This window comes from Rhamphochromis longiceps, linkage group LG13 (assembly GCF_057381845.1).
Source record: "Rhamphochromis longiceps isolate RC_006_pf linkage group LG13, R_longiceps_female_GT1.1, whole genome shotgun sequence".
Classification (NCBI taxonomy): Eukaryota; Metazoa; Chordata; class Actinopteri; order Cichliformes; family Cichlidae; genus Rhamphochromis; species Rhamphochromis longiceps.
In genome coordinates, this window is record NC_140569.1 from 11,708,952 (window position 1) to 11,724,249 (window position 15,298).

The 15,298-nt window shown below is 40.5% G+C and overlaps 1 protein-coding gene across 4 annotated transcripts in view; it reads left to right on the forward strand.

Annotated features, from left to right (window-relative positions):
- LOC146655424 (equilibrative nucleoside transporter 1-like) overlaps positions 1–15,298 on the forward strand; it is a 41,336-nt gene that overhangs the window by 10,202 nt on the left and 15,836 nt on the right. Inside the window, exon 1 of one of the 4 annotated variants that reach the window (XM_085427643.1) lies at positions 4,308–4,442. The exons of 1 other annotated variant lie outside the window; for it this stretch is intronic. The gene's annotated coding sequence lies outside the window, so the exon portion shown is untranslated. Of the gene's footprint in view, positions 1–4,307; positions 4,443–15,298 lie in introns of those variants that run through there. 2 more of the 4 variants (XM_085427637.1, XM_085427642.1) reach the window with 2 other exon arrangements.

The following is a 15,298-nucleotide window of genomic DNA, read 5'->3' on the forward strand; positions in this document are numbered from 1 at the left end:
CTTAAAATCCTCATCCTCCAGTAGAGAGCTTACTTCACCCTGCTTCCTAAGCCATTCGGGGGTTTAGAGGCCATCCGTTGGGATTCCTTTCTTTACCACTGTCTTCTTAAATCTCAGTATGTGGTCAGAAAGCCACTTCCAGCCTATTCACGTCATGCCCTCCTCCTCTCTCTGCGTGCACCTCTTATGCCACAAACTTCACAAGATGTTCTCGAATTAGACGTGTGATGTTTATTTGCTTAACTTTTGTTCTAAAAATGGCAAAACAAGGAAGCTGTTCGTGGGTCAGCGGGAAGCGAAGGGGTTAAGCATTTCATCTGACAGCGACACAACAAAAAGAAGAAGGCCATTGATTGTTTTTTCAGGCTCTCATTGACAATATGAAAGGTTGCTTTGGCTGCATGTTCAGCTTGTGCAGGCTAAAACCGCCTCTGCCAGATGTCACACAGGCGCTCCAAAGGAGTCAGTTTTCGCCAAAGACCACAAACACGCACACCCGTTGGGTTACAGTTGCTGCTGTTTTCTCTGCCCCAATTTTCTGGTCGTCACCTGCATTTATCTTTCCCACATTACCCGTCAGATATCTCTGCGTTCATGCTCAACATTGCCTCATGAAAGAAGTCTCTCATAGAACCCACATTCTCTTTTTTTCCTTTCTTTTATTTTCCTTCTCCCTGGCAGTCTCAGTCCTCTTCATGGAAAAACCCAGTTAAGTTTGTGCCTTACAGCACTGACAAGCTGCTAACCGACTTTCCTCTTTGGCTACACAAGCCAATAAACAAGCCACAGACATATATAGTTACAAAAATACATTTGAAAGGCCAGTGATGGAAATGCTGTGCAGTTTTGTGTCTTCACACCAGCAGAGAGAGAGAGAGACAGTGGACCCTCAGTCCTCTTTGCTCAGCTCGTCGTTCACTGGGTTTGGGTTTGCAGGGAAGCAGACAGACTTGTTCTCCGTCACAGATGGTTTCTGTCCGAAACCGCCGCAAGCTTTTTTTAGACGGAGGGGAGACAGGGTGTGGATGACTGTGTACCTACCACAACTATATGAGTAAACAGGGTTAAGTGTATCCAGACTCGACACAAAAATGTCCACAAACAACGGCCCACGTTTTATGATGAAATTATATGCTGGTGTCTCTTTTTGCACACTCTTGAGACAAGCTGTACTCTAAAAGATTCTGTAAGATGTTTGTATTTTATTTAGAGATACAGCAGGCCAAAGTGTTGCACAACAGCAATAACCGATTCCATCTGTTTCCAGCTTTTGATCACGACAAAAACTGGACTCAGTTCTTCTAGTACAAGGGAAAAAAAATGTTTTCGGCATTTTTTTTTGTTTTACACAAATACAGCTCTTTAGGAATACTAAATAGGCTTTCTAATCTTGTCTGTGGGTGATTTGCCCTTCTCTATATGCCTCAGACTGTTAAACTTAGTCAGCTTTGGCCTTCAGGGCAAATTCCTGTGCCTAATGTCTTTGCATTCGAAAATACTGTAGGTTAGTGTGAATATTAGTAATGCATGGTAAATAATTGATTGTACATTTTTAATTAAAACAACTCCCTCCATATTTAACACCGAATTAATTACTGGTAACTATCTGTATTGTGCTGCTTTGGAAATACAGTACTGTGCAAAACTCTTGAGATACCTCTTATTTCTTTATTTTGTTTCCAAGGAGCCAGACTTTTCTTGTAATTTTCTGAAGGGGTCTTGGGCAATAGTTATCCAGGCTCTCTGAAGATCTTTGTCTTTGGATATTGGCTGCTTTTTTACTCACTGTCAGTCCAGTCTTTGTATCTGACCAGAATGTTGTTTTGTTTGTTAAACCACTTAACACAGACCTATGAATCACTCAAGCATAAAATGTGCCGAACTCATGGCACATGGCAAAATCTGATTTTAAAAAGTGGTTGCCCCAACAAGGTGATTCCCAAGGAGCTATATTAGCTAAAACTAGATATTTCTCAGTAACATCTATCCTTAAAACATTTGAGAAAACCATTTTGATGCAAGCTCAATCATCCAGGTAAGGAAATCCCAAAAGATCAGTGGTTGTTGATCAGTAGTCATGAATATTTGCATATTAATGATCAAGGAACTGACCTCACCTCTCCTCACCTGGAGGAGGTGAGGAGAGGTGCAACAATGAGTGTTTATAGCATCTGTAAAATATGATGGAGGCTCTGTCATGGTGTGGGGCTGCATTTCAGCCTGTTGTGTTGGGGATCTTGTCAAAACTGATGGAGCTGGGAATGCAGAAAGAAGGGTTTGATTTTAAACCACTGATACCATCTGAAAAATGTCTTTTTGGCAACAGGCTTATTTTTCTGCATGTCATGTCATGGATTGGCAGAGCTCAAAACTCGACATTACTGAAGCAGTGTGGGATCATCTTGATAGAAAACGGAGCAAAAAGCAGCCAGCATTCAAAGAAAAGCTTTAATTGTCTTTCAAGAAGCCTGGAGAAGTATTCCCGAAGACTACTTTAAGAAATTACTAGAAAGCTTGTCTAAGAGAATGGCAGTGCTGAAGAGTAAAGGTGCTCATACCAAATATTGACTTTCAAACTCTTTCAAAAATTATAACTGTACAAACTCTGTTTTTGCCTTATGTACTGATTTCTGTCTACATCAGAGAATAGGATCAAAGAATACATTCATTAGGATTGTCGAACTTTGTGATTGAATTCTGAATCATTGCTTCTCAGGCTTCAAGTAGAAGACACATTAAATTCCTTTTCTTCCTCTATGGGAGAATCGCAGCTGATGGGTTTTCATGACCAAAGTTGAAACATCACTCAAACATGGATTTATCTCTGTTTGCATCACTTCCAATCTATGTAATGGTGCCTTGCAGAAACTTTGTTTCGTGCTTCTTGCTCAGCAAATGTGGAAACTCCCTCAAGACTTGCTTATGACGCTGACTGTGCAAAGGTGTTATCAAATTATTATTATTATTATTAAAAGGGGCAGGGATAGCTCAGTAGGTAAAGTGGTCGCCCCATGATCGGAAGGTCGGCGGTTCGAATCCACTTAACGGCTACCCTGAGGTACCCCTGAGCAAGGTACCGTCCCTACACACTGCTCCCCGGGCGCCTGCTTAGTGGGCTGCCCACTGCTTCACTGAGTGAATGGGTCAAATGCAGAGAAAAACAAGTAATTTCCCCATGGGGATCAATAAAGTATCCATTATTATTATTAAAGCAAAAGGTGGTTGCTTTGTTATAGAATATATTTAGTTGGTGGTATTTTTGCTTACTTTGTTTTTTTCGTTGTTATTTTGAAGTTCTGAATTCTTGTAGCAAAAACAAAGAAAAACCATGCTGTGCTGTGGCAAGTACTTTTGCATTACTTGGTTTCATTTGTACCACAAGCTGCTTCTTTAGAGTGATATAATTGCCACATTTATGGTTGTGCTGGTCACATCAGTAGTGATATGATTACTCATCAGAGATGTTTCAAAAACAGTCACAGACATTGGCATTACACATCCAGAAAGTCTTGGGTGGCAGATGACATTTTATTGTCGTCCCACATCGAATACTCAAGCTTCCTCCGCCTCGTCACTGGTTAGGCTTCACGGCGTGCCATTCAGGGATGATTTTGAAAGTGCAGTTGACTTGCCGAGCCATAACATTTTATAGTGTGTTTCCATAAATTGTATTCTTTCCGTTTTTTCCTTTTAGATAGAATTACAGTGTAGAAACACTTTCTTATGAGTAATTTTTTTATTCATTGTTTATGAAAAAAGTACACCTGACTAGTGTCAAAATATGCTTATTGAGGAAAAGCTAATATAACAGCCTTCTACTACACAGCAGTTTGTTTGTTTATTATGTTATATATTAATAATCTTGAGCTGCAAGGTTGTATCTAGTAGTTGTAGTTGAGCATGTCAAATCATTGTAGTAAGTGTAAATGGGAAGTGTTTAACAAAAAAATAGGAAAAAAATAACCTTAGTTATGTCAGTTATTTTTCACTGACATACTGTATTAACAAAACGGATTTGAAATCACACAAAAAACGTGGCATGGGGTGCCACCCCATGCCACCCCGTGCCACCCTTCTAGATCCGCCCCTGCGGATAGTGCTGAAACGAAAAAGCTCGATGAAACACTGTCTGAAACGAATAAGCCTGAACTACAAATTAAAAACAATGCAGAAAACTTAAAGGCTCGGAGCAAAACTCACAGACTGTGACAAAAGGATCCTTTCGTGTTGTGTTTGGGCTCATTTATTCATTTTAGATATTTGTTTTTATACCCTGGCGGGCTACCACCCAATAACAGGCTTATTTTCGTCCCCTGTGCGCCTTTTGTTGTTCTAAACTTGCGATAAATGATTGGGTGATGATCATGCCACGAAGGCGTGTCTGTCTGTTCATTTGAGTAGACGAGTGGATGGGGACAAGAAACTCCACCAACTCCGGTAAGGTAAGACATCACACTGCAGTCAATGAGCGCTAGTCTGTACTCACAGACGCTTATTTTACCTTTATCATCAAGGATCGCCACATAAATGCGCGGTAGTTTGAAACCGCCTTCAGATTAAGCGTAAAAATAACGTTGCTGTTGTATCGGATGCTGATTTGTGCTGTTATGTTAAAGTTACGAGGCCGTGGTTCGTTTTTATACCTAAAATAATCTAAAGAGGTAGAAAAACAGGCAGACTGACCGGGGCTTTCGTTACTCCGTGGCCGCGTGTGTCCTTTGTTGATTTAAATTAAATTTAGCGCCACGTTTTCGCGCTCTATCCCGGCAATTAGACACAGACGGTCCGGCTAGAGAAGAGGGCTGACTAATGGAAACATTGTGGTGCTAAAAAACGCTGTTTCTTAACGCATTTTTTCATTCCTGCGCTTCGCATTTCGCCGGTTTTTGTTTCTCTCAGCACGAGAGTGACACATCTAAACCACTGCTGCAGCTTCTTCCCGAATTTTGTGATTAAAAAACAAAAGACTCTAATGAAACTCTTGTCGAATGAAAGAATTGCATATAGCAGTGCTACATTTTTAGATAACCTTGTGATCAGTCGTTGGACACGTGGTTGTGTGTGTGTGTGTGTTGGCAGCTGTAATGGGCTCTTCAACGTGCGTGATGGTATCACACAGGAGCTAATGAAATGAATTGATGAGCAGGTGAAATGAATGCATTCACCGCTTAAGCGTGCCAGTTGTAATCTGAAACCATAAGTGTGGTTGGAACAGGGGAGTGGGCATCCTGTGGGGTTCTTTCTCTTGTGGTTTTGTGATGCTTAGATGATTTATAGGGGGTAGTTCTGTTGCAGGCTCTCTCCCTTACTGAGTGTCTTTCCTGGCCTGGCTTCAGGTCACATGAATCTGTGTCTATTTGTGACTCTGTGACCCCTGAACAGAGAGAAGAGTGTGCCAGAATGGCAACTCCCCCCCCCCCAGTGAACAGCTGATGGTGCTGTGACCACCACAGGGTGACTAGTAAGAGTGGGAGTTAAGTTTTCACCTGTTTCCTGAGCTTTAACCAGTCTTCTTGGTTACAGAATATAGCATAGATCATTTTTGGCTAATGTGAAGGAAATGATTAGGCTAAACTGACTCACTGCCTTGTATTTCAACTCAACTGTGCCGACTGTAGTGGAGTCATGGAGCTGCTGTTGCCAGTCTGCTATTCATCCAAACCACCTGAACCAACTGAAAAGACGGGCAGCTGGAGAAAGGCTTTGTTCCTGCTCCCGCTAGAGTGGCGGGAAAGGAAAATGAGTGTAAAGACAGCAGGTCACAGTGAAGACAACAGATCTGGAGACCTTTTAACACCCTTTCTTCTGGTGTGAATTGGATTTCTTTGTAAATTCTAAGGATTTATAATCCTGATACTCTCAGTACCTCACTGAAGTCTCCCTTATCTCCCTGTGTTATTGATTCCTGCTCTTATTTGCCCATGCAAATAATTATTCCCAGTTTGAGACAGCAATCTATGTAAGTCACTGGATTGCTTTTGTAGGTAAAATCTAAAAAGGGGAAAAACCTAGACAGCATGGTTGCAGTAGGTAGTAGTTTGTTTCTAAATAAAGATTGCAGTAGAGAGTGCTTCCTGTTGTTTTTCACTTCTTATAAATAGATGGAGTTATGAGTAATAAGCCAGATATTGTGTTTCAATTGTATTTCCACTCCCAGCTCCAGTGATGTTAGAGGTTTGTTGAATTACCTTCATTGATCTGCTTTCATTGTGTATTGGGTTGTTGTGCAGGTCTGCTTGCTGTGAACGTAACAACTCAAATCCCTTTTTTGTATACGTGATGAGATTAAGGTATTTGCCAACGTCTCAGGATATTCCTTGAATATGAGCTGTCACAGTCATTGTTTGTATTTATTTATTTATTTTATCACTGACTGAATAAAAGGCCTGTACAGGCACGGCGTTTGGTGATGTCCACTGACTGTGACGTTGACACCAAATAGCAGCTTTGAGGTGATGAAAAACTGAACTTTTATGCAGCATAAATTTGCTGCCAGGGCAGGTGGTTGCTATACTGATGCATGGCCCAGTGAAAATTGGAAAGCAGTGTGAAGATATTGTGTTACTGTTTACTGTACTTAGTTTGCAGTGAGGCAGGAGGGTGTGCAAGAACATGTATGAGCATGTGAACCTAAAATACGTTAAGAGATAAAGTACATGTAAAAGTCTTGTACCATCCCTCAAATCTTTATTCAGTTCTTTATCCTATTAGGAATAGAAACATGAGAAATGGATGCATTGGATTTATTGAAATGTGTAACAAAGTGACTAGACACATAGTTTAAACTAGGTTTTGTCATATGTGTAGACACACCTCTAATTAGGTGCCTTTTTTATGCTTGAATAATTCTTTTGACACACACACACACAAACAGGTTGGTCTGAAAACGGTCAAGTACAGGACTGGACTAAATGAATGACACATTTCTAGCTCCTTGATAGCGCAATGTAAAGAAATGAGGGGTGGCTCAAGATCTTTGCACATCACTGTAGCAACATATATACTTTGACAGCATATAACTTGTATCTCAAATGAAAGTGTTGCAGTTTTTTGCTGTTCATTGCTCTTAACTTGCATAAAAGTCAGGGTGAGTGGTTGCCCGCTCTCTACGAGAATTGGCAACCAGAGTAAACCACTTCCTTATGTAGTCTGCCAATAAAGTGATGGTCAATAACGCAGCTTCACACTTTAAGCTTTGAGAAACTGAGCTGTAAACCTTATTCAACCCAGAACTCCTCTCTTATTCTCTCTTCTTTGTTCAAAAATGAGCTCAAACATCTTGAAAATTTTTTCTGGCCCTTTTTTTTTTTTAAAATGGAATTTTTTGCTTCACCCATGTCTTCCTCCTTTTTTTTCAGTCGTTCAGTTTGTTGTTCTCTTTAGACAGAATCAAGATAGTGAAACTGTCCATGACACAAACTGGAGGAGAGACTGCGTGAAATTGAAATCAAGACTGTAAAAGTCAACATACTACAACGTAGCTATAAAGTATTCCTGGGTGTCCTCAGTCTGAGCTGTGGAGCAAACAGAAATTTCTGTGTGTGCCTCAGTTTGTGTGTCATACTTGAACCCAGGGCGATTCTAGTTCAAACTTCTAGAGGGTTTCAGCTCCCAATCATAACGTTATCCATACAGTGCCTTCTAATTAATTAAAAAAAATATGCCGTTTGCAAATGTCATCAGCCCTTTTCACATTTGCAAACTTCAATTCAGTTGGAGTCGCTTTACCATGTTACCTTCAAAAGCAACCTAATTGGTTGGATGACCTATTGTAGTGTTTAAGAATAAGCCGAGTGAATAGTCGGAGATCTCAGTCTAATCCAGCCATTTTAGGGTGGAGGCTTTAGTTATCAAACCCGAGGCAAAGGCTCAGTCAGGAAAGAAGTATCGTCGTATATCCCAATTTTATGACTAGAGAATAGATCTGAAGTCTCTTCGTCAGTGTAGTGGCAGTCATCCTGTTTGAGCCATGTTTAGAGTGGTATGAATCCTGAATAAACTACCATTCATATTAATATGCGTTGTTTAGAATATCCACTGGCATTTTTTAAGTGTGCTGCTGGAAAGCACACAAAGCATCCATGAAATAAATGAAAAACTACTTTGTGAAACCCAAGTATTGTTTTTCCAGCTAACTTCACCATCTGCTGCCTCCTTCTTTCTCCTTTGTCCTCTCTCTATCCTCCGCACTCAACTAGAAATTAAAAAATGGCAAAAATATAACCTTATAATAATTTATAAGAGCAAGTGGGGGATCCACAATCGATAACGGGACAACACAGCTTTATAATTTTTAGTGAATTTTACTACACGTCCTGTCTTACCTGTTTATTTTTGCTCCGTCTCTTTGCCGTCTTCATCCTGCTCTCGCCCTTTCTCTCCCTCTCTATGTTAAATATTACAGTCAAAGACATGAAGATGTCAGGTGCAGATTTCAATTAATCACAAATAAACACCGAAGTTTTACTTTGCAAACATTATATTTGCTAACTAAATTGTGAAAATAACAGCTGTATATCCATGTGCCTCTTGTGTGAGTGCTTATGAACTCCAACTCTGGAGCAGCCGGCTTGTAGTCTTTGTTCTGCTCTGCTGCCTCGGTGAGCTCAGCGTAGCGGCACATGAACCAGCTTTTCACCTCCTGCAGGTTGTGGTTAATTTGGCCCTCAAGTGCACAGCAGATTACCAGAGCAGAGCAAGCAGTCCCTGAGGTTGAATTGGAGTACATCCAACTGTGTGAGATTCTTTCTGGGAAGGTGCTGAATGGCCTAAAGGGCGGCCAAAGGAGCAACCTGGGCCAAAAGCCAGCCGGTAGCAAAAACAGGAGACTGGAAGTGCCAGTTAAAGTTAAAGGAGTGTCCACACAGGAACTGATTCACTCAGCACACATCCCTTTGTAGCTGACGGTCAATTGCTAGTGGGTGTTGCAGGTAACAGTTGCCTAGGTAACTGTTGTATTTGCCACCCCGTCATATGCCAATCAACACTATCCTTTACTGTTATTGTTGTTGCCTTAATTGCTCATATTGAAGTTCAGAAAAGTTCTCCTGTGGAAATCATTCCAACTTACTTTCTTGGAATGTTCAGGTTCAGGTTCAGAGCTAGTTTGGAGCGAGTCACAATGACGACTCAGAGGGTTAATATTGCAGAAATTCCTTTTTTTTTTCTTAGAGAGGATTCCAAAAACATTCAGATTTGTAGGTTAATATTTTTAGGGCTTTATTTAGTGGGAAGTTTATTTGTGTTGCGGTGGTGGGATGCAGTTGTGGAGCTAGAATAGAGAGTTGTAAATACATACTGATGGGGAATCCCACGCTGTAGGAGGGGATGTATTGGAAAGCTTGATGATAAGTGCTGTAGATCAAAACCACTATTGTGGTAGTTTCCATGCTCTGTCTTCGAGAAATTTCGGACCTGAAAAGCTATCCAATCACAGCTACATATTGCTTGTTTTTTTTTTAACAACACCCCTCCGTCCTACTGGTTGCACACACTGATCATTTAATGGCACACGCTAATGCTACTGATATCAAAATCATTTTACATCGTGGGCCACATACAGCCCACTTTGATCTTAAGTGGGCCTGACCAATGAAGCTCCATTGTCTGTGAGTGTTAAGAAGTTTAACTACTATTGAATCCCTAAAATAGCTCAATTTAAGAAAGAGAAGTCTAATTTCAACAGTACAAATTGCAGAAAAAGTTCTGATAGCTTATTGCTCAGACTGTTATTTAATTCACAGGGTTGGGAGGGTTCACAAACTTGAGCATGACATGTCTCTTCAAGATTCTCAGTATAAAACTATCCAGTCTTCAGCAGTCATGCTAAAATAAACAGCACCACCATATCCATTTCCTCTGGTTAATTCCTAGAAAAACAATCCAGTTCCAGTCTAGTTGCAGTTTAATATTACTAAGTCAATATGCTGTGACTTGAAAAGGGTTTGGCTCCCATTAGCACTGGGACATGACCTCGAGGAGAGAGTTTATTCTTCACACACCTCATCATATGACCAGCATCAAACTATTCTGTAACTCAGCCTGGGGATAAAGGCGTCTCTGTTATAGAGGTGAGAAAGAGGAACTTCTAACCTTTTCCATCCATGTTTAGCTCTGATTTAAGTGGCATTTTAACTCTAACTTCTTACCCTCCACTGTATCCCACTTTGAAAAGCTCACTTCCCCATACACCAAACCCCTTGTCACTGTCCTTGTCTCTAAATTCAGGCCAACACGCCACATAGACATGCATTACTTCCATAACACGTGCCACTCTTTTTCACATGCCAGTAGGGCTGCCACAAACGATTATTTTGATAGTCGACTAGTCACCGATTATTTTTGCGATTAGTCGACTAATCAGATCATCATCCATTGGACGTACAGCGTACAGCTTATTGCACCAGCAGCATCTGGTCTTATATAACTATCATTAGCTTACAGCTTGAAGTGTTTGTGCTAACTAAAAATAAAGACAAGATGGTAGTTTATTAATTTTTAATGAAATTTGCAGATTGTTTCGGTGAAGTTTAATAAACTCCTTGCTTTCTAAAATATAACAGGACACCGGAGTATATTCTCCAGCGTCTCACACTTCTGATAATCAGCTGTCTGCTTGACAGTTTTAGCTGTGCAAAAATATAACTTTAATCTCAGCCAAACCGATTTACTCAGGAACAAATAAAATACTAAAGAAAGCCAAACTAACATTTTTAAGTTATCTAAGTGACTTATATATATGTTTAACCTGACTAGCGAAAGACGGCGGTGGGTTTGAAAACGATTTGCCGGGAGTCCGGTGTTCTCACGGCTCTAGTTAGCCTTGCCCCCGCCTAGCTAACGAGCTAGTGGGTAACAGAGTCTCCGAAAACGTCGGAGCGCTTTTGAAAATATGTGGTGTCTTGATAAACTGAGCAGATATTTGAGGTTTACACAGCTACATTCTCGCCTGAAAATATGTTAAACGTTTATTTTGTGACCCAGAAAGAATAATAAGAGTAAAGTTAAAACTAACTAGCTGCCGCCATTGTCGACAACTGCGCTGGGCTGCGCTACGAATTCTGGGACACAGCTTCTTCTTCTTCGGGGTTTAACGGCAGCTGGCATCCTTGTACATGCAGTGCTGCCATCTTCTGTTTCAGTCCGTTATTACACTCTTAAATCCTACTACTCATTCCTGCGTCCTTTGTGATCTTACAAAGCTTCAAACGATGCGTCGACTATTAAATTAGTCGTCGACGATTTTAATAGTCGACATAATCGTGACTAGTCGACTAATCGTGGCAGCCCTACATGCCAGCAATAACTGCTGAGAGATCACAATGAGGAAGATGGTCATACCATCTGTGCTCTCGGAATCAGCCTCTATTGTTCCACCTATACCCGCAGGACACACATTTGTATGGAGAATGTTGCGTTCAACGACTGCTTTTTAACCCTCTCAGGCTCAAATTAAACTTTTTGTTGCTAATGCACAACCAAGTCCTGCAGTGGTACTTCTGAGTAAAAAAACCTCATAAAATATGTATGTGGGGTAATCAGGTTGTTAGTTTTTAACTGTTGCAAATCAGCAACGCCTGCCTTGAGAGGGTTAAACTTCTCAGTGTGGATGGTAAAGTTTAGATCATGCCCAGAGCACATGACTCCTTATGTGTGCTGTTTTGCTTGGTTTTAACTTAATGAGGAAACTGCATTCAGAACCTCTTTAACTTTTAAGCCTACACAATATAGGTTATTTTACAGCAAGCTTTGACTTGCTATAAAAAAGGATGCCAATAGAGTTTCTTTGTCTCTGCTTTGATGCAGTATACACATAGGTACATAGTCACAAGTTTTATGTTCTGAGTACATACATTAATAATTTCAAATTCATTTTTACCTTAGTAATGAGAACTTTTCAAGATTTAATTGTAATCAGAATAAAAGACATGCTTGAAACATGCATTCTTTGTAACGTCCACCAGGAGAAAGAGCCCTGTGGTTTTAGATAGCCTGATTTGTGTAGAAGTCTGTGAGGGCTTTCTCATTCGTTCCTGTAAATGAGCTTTGGCTCAGATTTGGTTGAGGTTGTGATGAGGATGTGGATTTATGTTTGTGCTCCAACACAAAAACAACATGGGTCTTGCAATATTTAAGTTTGAAGATCATTTTTACACTGTGTAAAATCTTTATAGTTGGATTAATGACACAAATGTGAGAAGAACAAAAATGACTTTTCAATTTTATCAAGTATAAAATGAGGTGAATACGGGATGAGAAGCCCACTTTATTGTAGCATCATTGTGGCGTGACCAGACCAGATTTTTCACATACATTGTTTTGGGCTGGTCTGAATTGCCCTAGTTCTCCTAGAGGGGGAAACAATAAATTACCACCAGTGCTGTTAAGTCTTTGTTAACTGAAGTGCTGATTGTTGGACTTGGACATCGTTGAGAGGCTAGCCATTGAAAGTGTTAAAGTGCACCACTCTACAGACTGCAAAGTGCCTGTGTGAGTGAGTGTGTGTTTGCTGGGCACCATTTCAGCACCAGGTAGCTTATGCCAACTGGCTCGTTTTGATGGCATGTTAGGTTGAGAGAGGCATACTTTACAGGAATCTGGGACAAGGCAAAGCTGGTGAATTTTAAGCACACTGTAGTGTATGGCTATGGTCAACGTCAAGCCTCAATAAGCTGCTCTGATAGACTGACATTTATCAGTCTATCTAGAGAAGAGAGATGTTTAAAATACTGATTTAGTGGTGTGATTCTCAAAAGGCTTTTCAGGAGAAAGAAGTTTAATCCTGGTCCTTTCTTACTTCTGCACGGCTGCAGCCAGTTAGTCACTGTGTGAAAAGAGCGTCAATGTCAGATTAGTGGTTTTGGAAAGTTACAAAATGTTGAGTCACAGTTCTCTCAGTTTTGACATTGAAAAGGTGTGGGGAAACGGGGATAAATAAAGCTCAGACAATATGTGCTCCTGTGGATCCATACATCTGTTTTCTTAGCTGCTCATCCCATTAAAGGTTGTAAGACCCATCACACTGAGACACACCGAAACACACACTCACTTTCATCAATTAAGCTAACAAACATCTCTTCCGATTGTGGGAGGAAGCCTGAGTACCTGGAGGAAGGCAGCACAGAGACAGGATGGGCACATGTGAACAGAAACACGATAATTTCCCGAAAGGTCAAACTTAGCTGCCAAAGACCTTCATAACAGGAATCGTGCTTTGATACATAATTTCCTAGTTGATTAAATGGGAGGAAGAAAAAGGAAGTAGGGAAATATTCAGAAGATGGTGAAAACCTTTAGTGGGCAAGGACAAACTCTATTTTTTAAAAGAATAGTGTCTGTGTTTAAAGGAAAGCTGAAACTCTTAATCACATCGTTCAGTTTGCATATTGTAACCTTAACTTTGCGCACAGTGTAACAAATGTAACAAAGGTTGTTTCTAGTGTGAGGGGACGTTGTTGCAGTATTTGTCTGTTGGTCCTCTGCCCCTCTAACAATCCATATAGACCCGTCTCACTGACAGGGGTTTCTCACAGATGGATTCTGCTTGTTCAGTCCCATGTTTGTACGATTAGCTAACCTGTGTGTGCATATAGAGGACCCTCTGTCCTCACTCATAGCTCGCTCATGACCAGCCATATCTAACTGGCTGGTCATGGATTCATAAGTTCTCTCAGCAGCACTACAGAGCTTCTATCACACTTTGGAAAGGCAGTTAATTCAACTGTAGCTAAGTCAAATTGTATACATATGTTTCCTTGATGTGATTAACTTCACATTCTGTTGATGATTTTGGTTAAATTTGAAGTATTTTAAACATTTCCTTTTTTTTTTTTTTTTTTTTTTTTTTTTTTTTTTTTTGTGTCTTAGAAAATCTCACAAATACGCTGATGTTACTCTTTTTTTGACCTTTTATGCAGCTCAGATTGTTCGTCGAACAGTTACATATCGTTTGTCTGACTGTGAGAGAGAACAGTTTTAGCCACGCAAACAGACGCTCTTTGTTTGTGCGTCAGCTTCAGACAACTTCTTATGTGATAAGGGAATGGGTGACCCTTTATGACTGTAGTGTTACTTTCTGAGGAGTGTCTAGTTCCACAAATTATCTTATGTGAGAGGAGGATATCATTCGCTCGCCAAGCTTATTCGTCTTTCCGTCTGTGCAGATTTCATGTCATCTTTATCTTGACGAAAGGCAGGAGACTGAAATATGCATTAAATCCTCCTGCTATCAATCGCTCATTGCAGATTGAATTTAATGCAGAATTTTCAACAATAAATACTTGTCGGCTGTGTCCTCTCTTGTAGCCTTTGCCATGATGTACTGTGTTATTTGGCTCATCAGCCAGTCACCTGTTGCTCATGAGAGAAGGCAGAGTCTGCACATCATTCGGCTGACTTATCGCTCACCTCTCATTACTGTGGTCTGCAGCAGTGTGAGCTAGCAGAGCTGGGATTCAGTGTTAGGTTAGCATATATTACTGAAGTAAACATCTCTGCAAATGTTACAAATGCAGTCATGTGATCTTCATTTCTTGCCTCCCGGTTACGTTAATGCTCAAAGTGCAACATTTTGCAGTGGCCTTGCTCACGCTATTTCCAACAGCTTATGGGCCCCCTTGTAGTTGCCACATTGGTTTGTTTTGCGAGATTGTGGTATCACCACAGACCTGTCAGTGTTTTTTTTTTTTTTGTTTTGTTTTTCCCGCTGTCACAGCTGACCCATCTGCGTCCAATAGGAGAGGTGCACGACAAGCCGGAGCTACACCCAAGCACGGCTTGTGCAAGCAGGTCCGACTGCACTTTTGGCGTGTGTGATCCTTCACGAGTGTTTGAAGGAAAGTTTTGTTTCATTTTTAGTGTGGCTTTTTAATCAAAACTACAAAACTGTATCTGCTTCAAATATTGGTCATCAATCTTTCTGATTGCTACTAATAATAAAAATGCCATATCAGCCAATCACTATTTCATGCAAACAAAACAAAGTGACTTTTTGATACAAGAGAGTGCGGCCGTGAACCATACCACCATATCAGTGTTTAATTTCACCATAAACACTGATCACCCTGACAGATTAGGGTAACACTTCCTCTCACCGAAAAAGGTTTCCCCTCCATGTTAGAGGCAAAGAAGTGCACCCACTGTGAATACGTCAAGTCCACAGGATACCGTTTTAAATTCAGCCCATTAAAGTTGAATAGTGCAGTTTGTTAGCTTAAACTTTGCTTTATGTTGTTTGGATTGACTTGATGCCAAATTGCTTTGTTTTTTTTTAAAGGGGTAAGTGTTTTCTAGTGAAGAT